This window comes from Pituophis catenifer, unplaced genomic scaffold (assembly GCF_029215685.1).
Source record: "Pituophis catenifer annectens isolate HBS135680 unplaced genomic scaffold, rPitCat1.0.hap2 SCAF_1, whole genome shotgun sequence".
NCBI lineage: Eukaryota > Metazoa > Chordata > Lepidosauria > Squamata > Colubridae > Pituophis > Pituophis catenifer.
The window spans coordinates 101,277,297-101,295,685 of NW_027256881.1; positions in this window are offsets into that span (position 1 = coordinate 101,277,297).

Consider the following 18,389-nt stretch of genomic DNA (forward strand, 5'->3'; position numbering starts at 1 on the left):
AAAATTTCAAACTTATATGCTTACACAAGTGATGCAAACTGATGCAAATTATGTAATGATGAAAATTAAATCAGGATTGAGCCCTCATTTGTGGGATTGCCCAGTGTTCTCATCCCTCCTGCTTAAAATAACCTCAAATCACAGGGTGGAGTCAACTGTTAACTCAGAATCTGATACTTGATCCTGTGCAACCTGAGCAATCCAGTCAGTAACGTGTTTCTGTGTCTGGAAGTTGAGAGAGTCTGGGACAGTCTTACAGTCATCAGCTTAATCCTGACAAAACCAGATAAGGGCCTTTTCCTTCCTATTCCTGGGAACTGTCAGTCTTTAATTGTGGATGGGGTCACACTTCCCCATCTGAGATTAGTGCTCAACCTGGGGCTTTCTTGAACCTGCAGTTCCTGCTTATAGAGCGAGTGGCAGTTATGGCCAAGAAAGGCTTTGTAGAGATTAATCTTATTCACCCGTTATGCTCATTCCTAGATTTTATTTATTATTTATTTATTATATGTATTTATATGCCGCCATTATTCCGAAGGACTCAGGGCGGCAAACACAAGTTAAGAAACAAGTACAAAAAAAATCATAATTTAATCCAAATAATTAATTAGTAGTAAATAATAAAGCCCGGAATCTCTCAGCCTATTTGTTTGAAAAGCCAAGTCTTCAAGTCCCGACGGAAGGAGTGGAGATCAGGAGCCATCCGGAGCTCAGTAGGTAATTCATTCCAGAGGGTGGGAGCACCCACAGAGAACGCCCTACCCCTGGGCACAGCAAAGTGACATTGGCTCGCCATCGGAACCCTGAGGAGAGCGGCCCTATGTGAGCGAACAGGACGGTGAGAGGCAGGCAGGAGAAGGTCATGCAAATATCCCGGACCTAAGTCACGAAGGGCCTATTCTTATATATTGATTCTTATATATAGATTGAGAGATCTAACTCCTAGGTGGATTATTGCAACATGCAATTGAGGTTTCATGGGGTTGATCTTGGAAGACCACTTAGAAGCTACAGCTGCTCCAGAATGTGTAGGTAGTAATGGGCTTGATTCAGTTTATTCATGTGACACCACTGCTCCATGAGCTGAACTTGTTGCCAGTTGGCTTTCAGGTGTAATTCAAGGTTTTGGTTACCAACTATGAAGCCCTTCATGTCACAAGGCCTGACTTTTTGAGAGACCACCTATCTCCAATAGTTTCAGCCTATCCTGTACAATCAGGCAGATTAAGTATATGCCAGTCCCTCCCATTGTTATCTAGAGACGCCCAAGGAAATAGTTCTCTCTCATGGTGCCTGCTCTCTGGAACAGCATTCCTACATTCCTGATTTGTATGCTATCTCTCTCACAATGTTCAAGTAATCTTAAAAAGTCAATATTTCCTAAAGCCTTGGGTTAGGACCACCTTTAAAGCGCTCCATGGCTTAGGACCTGGGTACTTGCGGGACCGCCTACTACCACCAATAGCCTCCCACCGGCCGGTACGCTCCCATAGAGAGGGGCTCCTTCGGGTGCCGTCAGCCAAACAATACCGACTGGCGGCCCCCAGGGGGAGAGCCTTCTCTGTGGGGGCACCTACTATCTGGAACGAGCTCCCCCTAGAGATACGGAGGATCCCGGATCTGCGCACCTTCCGCCGCGCTTTAAAGACCTTACTATTTCACCAGGCCGGCCTGGCCTAATTTTCCCCCACTTTTATAAAAGATTTTAATTTTTAAATATCTTTTAGTATTTTATACATTCAATTTTAAATTGGTTTTAAAAGTTTGCGGTTTTAAATTTGTCGGGGCCAAAATTATTTAATTTGATTTTATTCTACTTTTAAATTTTGTATGTATGTGTTTTATTGTTTGGCTGTGCACCGCCCTGAGTCCTTCGGGAGTAGGGCGGTATAGAAATCAAATCAAATAAATAAATAAATAAATAAATAAATAGGACAGGTAGGATGTCCAGACCCTGTAGGATTTTTGTTTAATTGTGAGTCGGATTCTTTTTTCAGACTCTTGTGGTTTATGTTTTTATGATACCACTGTTTCATTGTTTTCAATAAATTGCAAATGGCTCAGAGTCTTGTGCAGTTGGACAGTCTCTTAAATAGATAAATCAGGTAGTCCTCAATTTATGAGCCCAAAATTAAGTGACACATTTGTTAAGTGAGTTTGCCCCATTTTACAATCTTTCTTGTCACAGTTGTTAAGTGAATTGCTGTAGTTCATAAGTTAGTAACCTGATTATTAAGTGAATCTGGCTTCCCCATTGACTTTGCTTGTCAGAAGGTTGCAAAAGGTGATCCCATGACCCCGGGACACAGCAACAGTCATAGATACGGTATGAACAAGTTGCCACACATCTGAAATCTGATCATATGACTATGGAGATGCTCCAAAGGTCATATCTGTGAAAAACGGTCATAAATCTCTTTTTTCAGTGCCATAACTTCGAACAATCATTAAACAAACTGTTATAAATCGAGAATTTCCTATAAATATTTTCATGACAAACTACAGAAAATAATAATATGGAATAAGCTATACAATAATGTAAAAATTAGGATTTGGTTTTTTTGTCACTAGTGATTTTTAGCAGTTTTGGCTGTGTTAATTTTATGGCTTGTTCACAATATACACTCCCTATTTTTATCCTAATAATCCCATAATAGAAATAGCTTCTTCCTACAGTTTTGTGTTACACATGGCCATGTTGCATAAATTTTACCACACAATCCACTTCTCTTCTAAGGAAGCGTGTTTATGTGAACAGACCATAGCCTGGATAATAACTGGTATATTCCTCCACCCAGATTACATAGAAAAAAGAAGGTAGTTGTATCATAGGGGGGAGGAAAAGACATGCAACTGATGCAAAATACGTGCGATACATGCAGTTTACTGATGAAACACAGATGGAACTCAAAACATTCAGTCATATCCTTCTGTGCAGACAACATTCATATAAGATAGCAATGAAAGGCTATCTGATATGAATTTTAGCTACCCTCTTGTCCTGGTTAATTCCAGTTCAAAAATTGTCAATGAAAAGACATTTCTTTCCAAAATAAAGAGCAGGGATAAAATGCAAATACACCAAACCTGAAGCCATAATGAGAAAAAAGTTAAATCTACTTGTCTGGTTCAGTTCTTTGATTGGAAAAGTATAAGTATTTCACATGCAGTTTGACCATGGGTGAAATTTAAAATTTGTTACTACCGGTTCTGTGGGCATGGTTTGGGGGGGGGGGCGGTAATGTGACTGGGTGGGCATGGTCAATTTTTTTTTTTTTTTACTTTTAAAAGCATTTTTTCTACAACCTTAAGAGGTTGCAGAAAAAAACGCTTTTAGAAGCCTCTGACAATCAGGCAAGTCAGCTGAGATCGCCAGAGGCTTTTAAAGGCATTTTTTTCCCTACAACCTTTTCGGCTGAAGGAGTTGCAGAAAAAAATGCTTTGAAAAGCCTCTGACGATCCCAGCTGAGGTGCGCGATCATCAGAGGCTTTTTTTTTTACTTTTAAAAGTATTTTTTCAGCCGAAGAGGTTGTAGAAAAAATGCTTTTAAAAGTAAAAAAAAACAGCCTCTGATGATCGTGCGGCTCAGCTGGTCATAGTGGGGGGGGGGCACAGGGATTTTTGCTACCGGTTCTCTGAACCACCCGCCACCATCGCTACCGGATCGAGTGATCCGGTCCAAACCAGGAGCATTTCACCCCTGAGTTTGACCCTGAGATTTACGCTGAGTGATCTATTTATGCTGAATAAAAAAAGTCAAGAACTGATTAGATAGAAACCTCTATTTCTATAACTTTTTCACTTACTTATTAAAATGCAATCTTAGTCTTAATTAGATAATAGTAAGTCACTACAGGGAAACGGTGGCTCAGTGGCTAAGACACTGAGTTTGTCGATCAAAAGGTCGGCAGTTCAGCAGTTCAAATCCCTAGTGCCGCGTAATGGGGTGAGCTCCCATTACTTGTCCCAGCTTCTGCCAACCTAACAGTTTGAAAGCACATAAAAAATGCAAGTAGAAAAATAGGGACCACCTTTGGTGGAAAGGTAACAGCGTTCTGTACACCTTTGGTGTTTAGTCATGCCAGCCACATGACCACGGAGACATCTTCGGACAGCGCTGGCTCTTCGGCTTTGAAACGGAGATGAGCACTGCCCCCTAGAGTCGGAAACAACTAGCACATATGCTAGCACATATGCATAGCACATAGCAAAAATCCCTCCCCCCGCCGCCCCATGCCCAGCTGAGCCATGCGATCATCAGAGGCTTTTTTTCTTTTAAATGCCTCTGACGAGCCAAACTCTGACAAGCCAAGCTCTGACGATCCCAGCTGAGTTGCCTGATTGGCAGAGGGTTTTTTAAAAACCCTCTGACGATCAGGCAACTCAGCTGGGATCGTCAGAGCCTTTTGAAAGCATTTTTTAACATGGTTTTACATGTAAAAAATGGTTTTAAAAGAAAAAAAAATTGGCCACGCCCACCCAGTCACATTACCACCACCACCACCAAGCCACGCCCACAGAACCGGTAGTAACAAATTTTAGATTTCACCACTGATCTAACCCTTATGTAAGATTTGGGAGCGTATATGTATATATTAAGAGAATGAGTCCTCTAAACAAGATCTTCTGGTTACTACCAACTTAAGAAGAAAAGCATACATCACCAGCAAGGATGACCTTAATTAGGCTCCAGAAATCTGAATGACTGCTAGTTGGCAGAAATGTAGTGATTATTCAGAATTTCAGAGCCCAGATATGGTAGTTCTATTGATCAGTTCAATCTGCAAAGACTGTAATTCTCCGTGTATTAATGAGAAGTTAAACATTTCGCTGGTTAAAAGCTAGGGACCTGGCATACTGGAAATTGTCTCATTCCACAATTTTCAGCAGTCCCAGGAGGAAAGGAAAACTTGACAGTAATCTTCGAGGAGAAATTTTAAGGAGATAAGAGGAAGAACAACACCAGGAGGACTGAATAAGCTAAAAAAATGAAGATGAAGAAAGAATTTTGATTTCAAAATCTTGCTCTTGATTGCTAAGAACCAAATTGCTAAAACGTAGCATAGATTTCCAGGCAATAGTTTAGGCAATCTCCCTCAAACTGTGCTCTTGAGATGTGTGCTAAGCTACGACTTCCATTTCAGGAAATGGCCCCTTTGTGCTTGTTCAAAGAAAATAAATACAGTTGGAAAAAACCCCAAACCAGCCCTGCCATATGTCAAGTGGTGTCGATCAGGTTTGCTCATTGTTGTTTGGGTTCTCCACACCAATTCAGCTTTGACTAACGTTGAAAAGGGAACCATTTTAGTATTCGGATGGGAGACCACCAGAAAATTCCAGGGCTGTTGACTATACTTGAAAGCTGAGACAGGGGGACGGCAGGAGGAGAATCCAGAATAAAAGACCACAGCATTGTCATCACATAACTGGAAATACCTAAATGGCAATCTCCCTTACTGCCAATCTTTTTCATCTCCTGCAAAGATGTGAAGGTCGTTTCAAAAAGAGATTGGGAGAAGATAAACCCATCCCCAACCTATTTACAATGTTCTACATCAGCTTCCTGTTGAAGACAAGCAGGAAATAACAGTTATCAATAGAAGGGAATATTTGTAGCTCGGGGTAGAAATGAGGGGTCCTTGGTGCTGTCTGAACTTGGTGGTTTTCTTATAGATGTTTCATTACCAAACTAGATAACTTCATCAGTGCTCATGATGTTATGATGCACTTATGATGCTATCTAATTTGGTAATGAAATGTCTGCAAGAAAATCACCAAGCTCAGAAAGCACCAAGGACCTCACAAATAACAGCCAATCATCACAAAGGCAATAATCCACAGGAAGGGGAGCATTCCCCAGGGGGAGAGCCTTCTCTGTGGGGGCACCTGCCCTCTGGAATGAGCTGCCCCCGGAGATTCGTAGGATTCCCGACCTTCGCACCTTTTGCCGCGCTCTCAAAACGCTATTGTTTCACCAAGCAGGGCAGGCCTAATGCTATTTTAATGGGTTGTCTTTATTTTAGCTTTTTCGGCCAAATTATTTAATACTTTTAATTCGTCTTTTAACTTTTATATTGTTGTGGGTTTTATCTCTGGCTGTACACCGCCCTGAGTCCTCCGGGAGAAGGGCGGTATAAAAATTTAATAAAATAAAAAATAAAATAAATAAAATTTGTAAACAAGTGTCAGCAGCAGATGCCCTTTCCTCTGCAGCATGCAACATGGCACATTAAGCTAAGCTAATAACACATGAGAAAATGTTCATAATAAACATAAGAATCAGATTCTGTGCTCCCGGATGTTCTTTCTGACATCTTAAATGACATCTTCCCTTTTATTTATTGTTAATTTGCTTGCTGAGGTTGATCAAGCTATAATCCAACCCTGCCAAAGGGCACCCAAAAGGGACATTTATCTCCTGGTGTTCTCCAGTTGTGCAAGCTACCACAAGTTCAAACTGGAGTCCTAATTAGATGCCATTTAAAAACAGTTACAATAAAAGCATGTTCGTAATTGCACACCCTGTCTTATGACATGGTTGCAAAGTAGAAGTGCCATTGCTATTACAATATAGCAATGAAAGAAGCAAAATTTTAAAGCATGCGCATTACGCCTCTACAGTTTGCATCATTTCTAAAAATGGTATATTCTTTGATGGAAAAGTAACTTAAATGCCATATTTCGTTTAAAATGAAAAATTGGTGTCTGTGAAAAATAAAGTATTTTTCTATCTAAATGTTAAAAACGTAATTTCTAAATGCAGCTTAATTTGCAAATAATAAAAATAGCTTTTAATGCTGAAGTCAAAAGTGCAGTCTCAATTTTTTTTTATTCTTGCCTGTTATGCAAGAATAAAACCAAACCAGATTTATATGGTGCTAGTTCAAAATGAGATGCAGAGGTTATTATTTGATTTATGTTTTTGTCTTGAAAATAGGTGAAGAAATGAAAGTTTTTCCCTCTAAGACATGGCAAAAATGTCAGGAGAGAGGTCTACTCAGATGTTATTATCATGCTGGCTTTTTGTCTCTCACTTCAGTTATGCAAAACTATAATTCACTTGCTTATTTGATTTATATAGCTGCCCATCTTAACAAGTGGATCTCGGCAGCTACATCTTAAGCCATAAAAATAATTAAACAATTAAGATAGTACAAAATAAATACATATGGCGTCAAGTAAAACTGTTACTATGGAGGTTAATACACAGGGCCCTTAACACACTCGGGGACCAGGCTTGGATACAGAAGGCCAACAGGATCAGGATCACTCTGGTATCTGAAGGGAGTATATTCTAGAGTAGGGTCCCCAACCCCAGGGCCGTGCCTGTTTGGAACCGGGTCACAGAAGTGGCGGGCACTAATGCTCACACACGCAGTTCCACTTGCATGAGTGGCAGGCACTTGCGTGGGAAGCTCCACTTGTGTGAGCGGTAGCTGCTTGCACATGAAGCTCCATTTGTATGAGCACCCGCAATGGAGCTGTGCGTGCTTGTGCGCGCACCTGCCACTCACATAGAACCATTCCCTCTCCCCCACAGATATTCTTTGCTGCCAAAACATGTCCCCAACCTGCTTGATTAAATTGAAAGGGTAGGAATAACTAGAAAAAGACGGTCCCTTAAGGTAACCCGGCCCCAAGCCATGAAAGGAGTTTAAAAGTGATAACCAGCACCTTCCATTGCACCCAGAAACACACTCTCAACCAATGCACTTCACAAAGCAATTGTGTTATATGTATTGAATTCTCATCTTTTACTCCCTTGTAGCCATATTCTGCACCAGTTGAAGCTTCCAAATGCTGAAGGGCAGCCCCACATAGAGCACATTGCAGTAGTTTAGATAAAGGTCGCAAAAGCTTGATTTGCCATGTTCTAGTCCAGCGGCCCCCAACCTTTTGGGCACCAGGGACCGGTTCTGTGGAGAGAGATTTTTCCATGGGGTGTGGTTTCATGTGATGCCTGCATCTCATGGATGGGACTTTGCTTATTTGTGAGGCCCTGTTTCTGGCATGCCGGAGCCCTGTGCAAGTCCACAGACTGTAGAGTGGGGACCCCTGTTCTAGTCCCCCAAATCTTTGTGGTCTGTTTTTTATATATATTATAAACTATTAGCTAATTAATTACTAGCAGTCCCAAGAGTTGCTTTGTAGGCAGGAAACAAATACATGAAAACTCTTATATATTTTGCAAATATATATATTTGGATCCTAAATAGTTAAACTGCAGGAACTTTTCCAGGCAGTTATCAAGAGTCAACAGTGACTTGAAGGCACCAAAAATATGCCAATATATCAGGGGTGAAATCCAGCAGGTTCTGACAGGTTCTGGAGAACCGGTAGTGGAAATTTTGAGCAGTTCGGAGAACCAGCAGTGGAAATTTTGAGTAGTTCGGAGAACCGGCAAATACCATCTCTGGCTGGCCCCAGAGTGGGGAGGGAATGGAGATTTTGCAATATCCTTCCCCCAGAGTGGGGAAGGAATGGGGATTTTGCAATATCCTTCCCCCAGGAGTGGGGAGGGAATGGGGATTTTGCAGTATCCTTCCCCTGTCACGCCCACCAAGCCACACCCACAGAACTGGTAGTAAAAAAATTTGGATTTCACCACTGCAATATATAAGACATTTGGAGTCCTAAGTTACACACTGCAAGGCAGGCAGAAGAAAAGAGCAGCCCTCTCTTCCATGCATACCCCTGCCCTGCTTTGTCATTTCTCAACACTCTAGTCAGCATCTTACCAGGGTTTTCTGGGCACATTTGTTAGAATACCAGTAAATCTTCCCTTTCAAGGATTTTACTGCCATTAGGAAAATACAAGAAGCTGGTGCAAGTACAAACAGCTCTTGACTTTTAATAGTTCACTTAGTTCAAACTTACAAGGGCACTGAAAAAAGTGAATTATGACTATTTTTCATAGTTACCTTTGAAGCATCCCCATGGTCATGTGATCAAAATTCAGATGCTTGGCAACTGGATCACACTTATGACCATTGCATTGTCCCAAAGTCATGTGATCACCTTTTGACAAACAAAGTCAATGGGGAAGCCAGATTCACTTAACAATCAGGTTACTAACTTAACAACTGCAGTGATTCACTTAACAACTGTGGCAAGAAAGGTCGTAAAATGGGCAAAGCTCTATTAACAAATGTCTCACTTAACAACATAAATTTTGGACTCAATTGTAGTCATAAGTCGAGGACCACCTGTAAAGAAGGGGAAGGGAGGCTTATGCCTTGTCCACTGGCTTGCGATGCATTCCACAAACATGTGAGCAGGCTTAAAGCTACAATTCTATGTGTATTTCCCGAATAATGCATGTGCTCAGCGATCACAAAGTCTAATAATGAGTAATCCCCAACTTCCTGCCAAAGCTGAAGTATTTTTCCCCTAATGTTCCCTTCAGGAAGAAGGAGTATGAGAAACTGGAGATGTACCAGGGCCTGAAGAAGGAAGTAGATGGAATGTGAAAAATAAAGGTAGGAGCATTTAGGACTGTGTTTCCTAAACTCGTACAGTGCCGCCAATAAATTCCAGGAACAACATCAGAACTTTCTGTCCAGAAGAGTACAGGACTAAGAACAGCTAAGATCCTGAGCAGAACCTTCAAGCTCCCAAGCCTTTGATAGAGGAGCCAAAGGTATTTTTTTTCAAGAGGCAACTGGACTTTCTGGTTTTTCTTTGAAGATATTTCACTACTCATCCAAGAAACTTCTTCAGCTGTGACTGGATGGTGGGGAATGGAAGGATGTATATTTCTTGCAGACAGCTGGACATTTGCATTCTTTAAGATTCTTTAACAACCCACTAAAAGAATGCAAATGTCCAGCTGTCTGCAAGGAATGTAAATCCTTCCATTCCCCACCATCCAGTCACAGCTGAAGAAGCTTCTTGGATGAGAAGCAAAACGTCTTCAAAGAAAAACCAGAAAGTCCAATTGCCTCTTGAAAAAAGCACCTTTGGGACAACCATGACTTGGATGACTAAGAATCTCCATAGACACTTTGATAAAGGACTCAAGATTGAAGAAGACACATACCACCCGTAAGGGCGAGATTTGTTTTTTTAGGGTACATTGCACTTAGATGTAAGTGATCTTGTAACCATTAAGATGTAATGAATTCAAAATTCATTACATCTTAATTCAAAATTAGTTATTAATGAATATGTGGGATTTCTGAAATTGTAATAAATCAATCTGGATTGATTATGGATTGACTGATTGTATTTTTACACACTGGACTTTTTGAAAAAAAATTCAAAAAATTAATAAAAACTAAAAACAAGTACTAGAACCAATAGAAACTACCAATAGCAGCTACCATTTTTTCCCCTTCTGTTCAAAGCAAGCCAACTCTAGAGATAAGTAGTCCTATTGCAGCCATCATTATTTTAGTCAAAATAATTACATATTTAATAGTTTGCCTTGCTCAATTGGCAAACTAGTTACTCCCACAAGAACACATTAAACAACAATACAACTGCCAATAAATATTGTAATAGTAATTTACAATGTTTTCACTGGAAGTGACAACATTTATTTATTTATTTATTTATTTATTTATTTATTTATTTATTTATTTATTTATTTTTTGTATTTCTATGCCGCCCAACTCTCTGAGGACTCTGGGCGACTTACAACAAAAACAATATAAACAATATACAATAAGAGACGTTAAAAAAACCCATACACACCGCTCATGGCCGGATCTTGCAAGATCGCAGTGGCGAGATCAACGGCCTGCCGGAAAAGCCAGGTTTTCACCATTTTCCGGAAGGCCAGTAGGGTGGGAGCGGTCAGGCCTCAGGAAGAGCTGATTCCAGAGAGCCGGGGCAGCCACAGAGAAGGCCCTCCCCCGCGGACCCGCCAGCCAACATTGTTTAGCTGACAGGACCCAGAGGAGTCCAACTCTGTGGGATCTTACCGGTCATTTGGAGCTATGCGGTAGAAGATGATCTCGAAGATAGCCTGGCCCTAAGCCATATAGGGCTTTAAAGGTAATAACCAACACCTTGAATTGTGACCGGAGATCGATAGGAAGCCAGTGCAGCTCACAGAGGATTGGTGTAATGTGGGAGTACCTAGGTGCACCCACGACCGCTTGAGCGGCTGCATTCTGGACCAACTGTCGTCTCCGAACACTTTTCAGGGGTAGCCCCATGGAGAGCATGTTGCAATAATCCAACCTTGAGGTGACAAGGGCATGAGTGACTGTGAGAAGAGCCTCCCGATCCAGGTAGGGTCGCAATTGGTGTACAAGGCGAACCTGTACAAAGGTCCCTTTAGCCACAGCTGCTAGGTATTGCTCTAATCTCAGCTGTGGGTCAAGGAGGACACCCAAATTGTGAACCCGTTCTGACAGCTTCTCCCCCCCAGGGCTAAGGATGGACAATCGAAATGGTCCTTGGGAGGCAATACCCACAGCCACTCGGTCTTGTCTGGGTTAAGTCTGAGCCTGTTGACTCCCATCCAGACTCTCACAGCCTCCAGGCACTGGCACATCACATCCACTGCTTCACTGAAATGATGCAGGGTAGAGATATGCAGCTGGGTATCATTGGCATACTGCTGATATCTCACCCCGTATTGTTGGATGATCTCCCCTAGCGGTTTCATATAGATGTTGAATAGAAGGGGAGAGAGGACCAAGCCCTGAGGCACCCCACAAACGAGGGGCCTAGGGGTCGACCTCTGTCCTCCTATCAACACCGACTGAGACCAACCGGAGAGATAAGAGGAGAACCACCGTAACACGGTGCCTCCCACTCCCAACTCCCTTAGTCGGTCTAGTAGGATACTAGACTGATTAATGGTCCCATCATACAGATTTTGTCCAGAAGCCCTAGATATTTTCAAGTTTGCTTCAGCTCATGAGAACCCTACACGTGGATATCCTACTTGCAACTTTAAGATCTCCAGAGCTAAACATGCTGCCAAGATCCATCTTCCTTTTAATCCCTCCACTCTTACATGGCATGATAAAATCCTATTTGTTCTTATAGAATTAAGGGGAAGATGTGAGCAAGCTTGGATGTGGTGAAACACAGGAAAGAATTTAATTTATATTCTGTCTCATACCTGCAAAACATTTAAAAAGACAGATGGGGTTTCTGAGTTGTGCCCTATTTGGGAATCAACATTTTATGGGCTTAGTGGTAAATTTAGATTCTCACAACCTCTATATAGTTTTTCAAGCATCCCAAGAACAGCTATGTCAAATCACAGTAAGAATGATATATTTATATTGGCTAAATGCTTTTGCTTACCTAATTTGTATATAAATGCAATAAAAGTGTATTCCTTATAGAAAAATAAAAACTGAAAATTGGAGAAAGTGGTGTTATTTTTTTCAGCATGACTCTTAAAATTTCCAATTTCTGTCTTATAATGATTATTTATATCCATTATAAATAGACAAACTTCATTTTTAGTTTATCTCCAGTTCGTACATTTCTAATGAAATTTGTATATAGATGTTGTATTATAAATCTACCCTGACAAAAAAAGGCTAACATGTCACTAGTTGAAAAATGCATTTTAAAAACACTATAGTATATTGAAATCCATGAAGAAGACTGCATTCCAAGGCAATTACGTATATTATATATACATATATAGCAGGGATGAAATCTACTTACCTTCCTTACCAGTTTGGAAGTACATGCGCTGCTCGCATGCACGCGCAGACCTTCTGCGCAAAACCACCTGTGCATGCGCAGAAGGTAAAGAACACATCACTTCCTGGTTAAAACCAGGAAGTAACAACACCCAGGTGGGTGGGCGGAGCTTCACTCCGCCATCACTACCAGATCGTCAAACCACCCGGCACAATCACTACCGGATCGCCTGATCCGGTTGGAATCAGGAGGATTTCACCCGATATATAGTTATACTGAAAAGGTACTTAAGATTTTCTAAAATTGGCTCACTGCAAAATCACCCACATCTCACTAGAAAGCAACAAATATGGTAGAAAATATTACTTTAATTAATTATTTTACATCTCTCTATGTACTGTAGATATGGAATTCTGGCTAGTTAAACTTTATTCAGGAAATGCTAAAGCATAATTTCCTTGGCTCCAAAACAAGCATTGTGTGTTCCTGCCATTGAAATAGCATCCATGTATAGAATGCATTTCCTCTGTCCAACTAATTTGAGTGCTTCTTAGAGCTTATTGGTGGATGTGGGCAACTAAGAGGGACAGAAAACTCCTCCCAAAACAAATCATATGAATACATGGCATGTACTTTGGGATGATTAAGTGGGCTAAATGACCTTCATCATAAAAAATGAACCACCTTAAATATTGCTGCCCCAATATTTCCTACTGACAGGGAAATGTTTTGTTTCCATTCTTTTGGTGAAAATGTAGTGAGATACAATATTTTCTTTAATTTTGCTTCAGGCAGCAAAATTAAGGCTTGCCTTAAACCTTATTAACAACATTTTAACCACGATTTCAGTACTCGCCATATAGCAATATAGTATTTTTGGTTGAATAAACCCAATTCAACTGATCCTGAATAGAGGGCCATTCACAAAACTAAATCTCAGAACAAGCTTTGTTTGGGCTTGATATGGTGGACAAGGAAGGCAGAGAAACAGGCAGCTTCAAGAGGAATGCATGGGGCAAGAATCTTAATATATCAAATGTACAAATTATCAGAAAAGGAAAAAAGTAACTAACGACAATTTTAAATGACCATATAAAACTCTACTTAGGTAAAGGTAAAGGTTCCCCTCGCACATATGTGCTAGTCGCTCCCGCCTCTAGGGGGCAGTGCTCATCTCTGTTTCAAAACCAAAGAGCCAGCGGTCCAAAGACGTCTCCATGGTCATGTGGCTGGCATGAATAAACGCCAAAGGCACATGGAACACTGTTACCTTCCCACCAAAGGTGGTCCCTATTTTTCTACTTGCATTTTTTACATGCTTTCAAACTGCTAGGTTGGCAGAAGCTGGGACAAGTAACGGGAGCTCACCCCATTACGTGGCACTAAGGATTTGAACCGCTGAACTGCCAACCTTTCGATCAACAAGCTCAGCGACTTAGCCACTGAGCCACCATGTCCCTTAAAACTCTTCTTATCCCATGGCTAAAAAGCAATCAAGATTAAGTCAATTATATTGACTATTTCTAAGAATATCGGGACAATGTGAGAATTCACATGCTTGTAAGTCTACTGAATTGGCCAAGAAACAACAATTAATACTTGTCCCTCTGGACCAGGATAGCAGAACTAAGGACACAACCAAGCATACCTCCCACATTTGCTCAAAAATACATTCCTAACCATTCTTGAAGGATGTGCCTGCATCACTTAACGTTCCTCTCATGCCCACCTAACAGACCAGGCATCCTTGTTTTCTATTTATCTGATCCAATGTTGAAAGCATGTTTTCCATCTTCTTCCAACACAGGCCATGAGTGCACATGATATATGGAACTTTCACAGACATTGTGGTGAGAGTGAGGCATAGGTTGGGATCTGTTCAGCTCCCATGGGCTGTTTTTTGCCACCCTTTCTTCCAGGCACTTGTGACCTTCCACCACAGCCGTTCAACAGCAATAGCAAGATAATAAACTACTACAGAGTCATAACAAGATCAGGCATCTGCTCACATAATGCCTTTGCAAAGTTCCATTGTGAGCCATTGTGTGGTCCCTCCTTATCTAAACAGGTCTATCAGTCTCATATGAGACCACTAGACAAATGTAAAAAATAAATGCTCTGACAGGTAACATTGACTGATGTGGTTGAAGTCCACCTGCCAGTGTTTGTCAAGAGACCCCTGTCAGTAGTTGTTAAACAGAGCAAGAGTGTGAACAATTGAGAGAACGTGAAAGAACACAAATGAGGTAGCAGAAAAAGAATGCAAGAGACACACATGAGTGAGCAAGACAAATAAGCAAAAGACGCGCTAATAAGAGAGACGAGTGAGATCAAGAAGTGAAGGACTGAATGAGCATTAGAGCAAGAGACTGTGAGTAAAACAGACAAGCAAGAAAGAAGAGAGAGAATGAGAGTATGAGAAACAGACAAGAGAGAGTGTGAAAGTAAGAAAGAGCAGTGAGCATAGATCATCCAAAAGTAGGTGGAGACTTCCAAGGAAACTTGTCCAAACTCACTTTCCATTCCCACCCCCCTCCTAGCCCCACTTGTTGGGGAGAATGATTGGTGAGTGTTTTCCCACATGTCAGGAAATCCACCAATCATTGTCCTATAACAAGGTTTGTAGTAAAGCGCCACTCTGGCTGAGGCTAACTAGCAAACTATGCTGGCAAACTTTTGTGCTGCTCCACAGATTGGAGGAAAGCACATTAAAGCAGATACCTGGATACTCCTAACAACCAATCAGTGCTTGGTTGCCGGCCAGAAACAAGTTACTCTTCCTGCCAGCATAATTTTCTTTCAAACATTCTTCCCCTTCCTTTCAGAAAAGATCACAATTGTGGGTACTTGTGTGATCACCATAGAAACAAGCTTCCTCATTGGGCTGACATTACTATAATACTGGGTGGTACCAGATCATCATAGTGTTTCCTAAAGGGCTGGAAGGTGAAACAAACCAAGCATCTCTTTCTCTCCACCTCACAGCTGTGAGTCTAGGCTGAAGATGCCATAATTAAAGATGAAGCAGGCACATAAACAGAGAGAACAAAAAGTCAGCAATTTTGTCTAAAAGATCCTTTCAAGGAGGTAGGTAAAAAGGAAACAAATTGATAAGAAAACATAGGGGAAAAATGTAACCTGAACCAAATAAAGGAAAGTGGGTCTGAGCACACGGAAACCCTCCCCACCCCCACCCCCCCAATCCTATCAACAGACTTGTAAATGACAAGGCAAGAGTAGCTGCTAGTCCTAGGAATCAAGCAAGCAAGAACTTTTGGGTATATTAAGGGGTCATGAAGCCCACCGACTCAAGCCATCTTTGGATCCAGACTTGGTGGCTTCTGTCCAACCCGCTATTGCCTAGCTGCCTAGTTGAAAAAGACACAGGTAAATGTGGATGAATGTGTGAATGTGAAAAAAAGTAAATGCACATTGTAACCAGTAAAATTTTACTGTTACTTTAAATTTACTGAGACTCTGTGTATTCCAAAGAACCTGATGGGGAGCCTTACAAGATCTGCATACCTCAACAGGCTGTGAGTGACATAGGCTGAACCTAGGTGTGCATGTAACACAGCATAACCCAGATAGTCCTTAGCTCAGGAAATCATCTTATTCACTGCTATGAAACAAGAGTTTTCCATTTAATAAATGGATCAAGCCTATTTTATCCTCTGGGGACAGCTCAAAGGTGGTTCTGTAATGGAATAGTTAGTACCCTTGCATGGAAGAATTCTAATGGAGAAGGTAACAATGGGAGGTTATGTAACTATAAATGGTATAAAGATTAAGTAAAAATAAATGGTTCACTTTCATATAGCTAGAAGTCAGTATTATTCCCTGAAATGGATGGACAATAAACATTAATAGCAGGCATGGGCCTTCGCCTTTATTCACAATTTAGGACTCATAACTGGCATTTCTGTCCACTGTCGATAAGGAATGCTGAACTTAATACATAGATTCATAGGGTTGAAGGGACCTTAGAGGTCTTCTAGTCCAATCTACTGTGCAGAACAGGAATACTTAGATCATCCCAAATAGCTATTCAACTTTTATTTGAAAACTTCTACTGATGGAGCACTGACAGTTCCAGGAAGCAGGCTCTTTCACTGTTTAAGAGCTCTCACAATCAGGAAATTCTTATTTTCAAGTTTCAATCTCTCTCTGTAACGTTTCCATGCATTGGCTCTTGCCCTACCCTTGAGCACAATGGAAAATAAATCCACATGCTCTTCCCTGTGAGAGCCCTTCATGTCCCAGAATGACTCAGTGCTTAACTTTATTCTAATAAACGAGCACTCCATGGTACACCTCAGTGGTAGGATTAATTTTTTTTTATTACCAGTTCTGTGAGCGTGGCATGGTGGGTGTGGGATGGCTTGGTGGGTGTGGCTTGGTGGGCGTGGCAGGGGAAAGATACTGTAAAATCTCTATTCCCTCCCCACTCCAGGGGAATGTTACTGCAAAATCCCCATTTCCTCCCGATCAGCTGGGACTCGGGAGGCAGAGAATAGATGGGGGCAGGGCTAGTCAGAGGTTGTATTTACCGGTTCTCCAAACTACTCAAAATTTCCGCTACCAGTTCTCCAGAACTGGTCAGAACCTGCTGAATACCACTTCTGGTACATCCATGCACACAAATGGTAGATTTGCCTCAACACCTTTGCATCTATGGGTTTTGTTTGCAACAAAAATATGTTACTGAACTACCTTGTTATTTTTGAGATAGTGACCAGAAAGTGAAAAGAAGAATTTTGAGGTGGTGTATCTTCAGAAGCCAAGCTTGGAAATCAAGGCAGAACCTTTCCCTGTCCACTTATGGCTGCCAGACATAAACCCTTGATCTTTCAAGCCCACTTTGTATCTCATATGAAACTGTAATTAGCTTTTAAACACTAAACCTATAAGGAAGTCACTTCACCAGATAAATTCTCACAATTACATACGCACAAGTATAGTGTAGTCCAGAGTACTATAGTGTAGCTATGCTGGCTGGAGAATTCTGGGAGTTGAAGTCCACAAGTCTTAAAGCTGCCAAGTTTGAAGAACTCTGGTGTAATACTTCAGTTTCAGGCACTAGACAGATCTCATCAAGTAATCTCATCAAGTAAGACCCTGTTGTTCCGCCAGGCCAGCCTATCAACACAATAGTTTTAAATTGGGGTATTTAAATTTTTTGGGGTTTTAAATCTGAGCCAATTTATTTAATTATTTTAAATTTTACATTGTTGTTTTGTCTGTGTTTTTAAATAGGCTGTACACCGCCCTGAGTCCTTCGGGAGAAGGGCGGTATAGAAATAAAATTATTATTATTATTATTATTATTATTATTATTATTATTATTATTATTATTATTAATCACTCAATCACTCACTCACTCAGTCAATGCAATGACCTTAAATTGGGCAAAAGAATAGTTTGATTGTTTTAAGCCATTAACAATTCTACTGTAATGAAAGTACTGGAGAGTTTTCCCAATGACTGACTTTTAATTTTTCAAATGTTATTCTCCACACAAGTAGTCAGTTCTGCTATTTGGGGATATATTTATTCTAAAAAATTATGTGAAGAAATAAACTATGCTAAAGGGAACCATTACGTTACACAGGATTATCATCAGAAGCAATTAACTTGTTCCAAGTTTTCCCAGTTATAAAGCTCTGCCCAGTTCAATGAATTTCCAGATACAATCATATGCAGAACTCATCAGGATGTAGCCAAAAAAAAAAAAAAATTAGTCCAATTTACTTGTTCTTGATGACAAGTA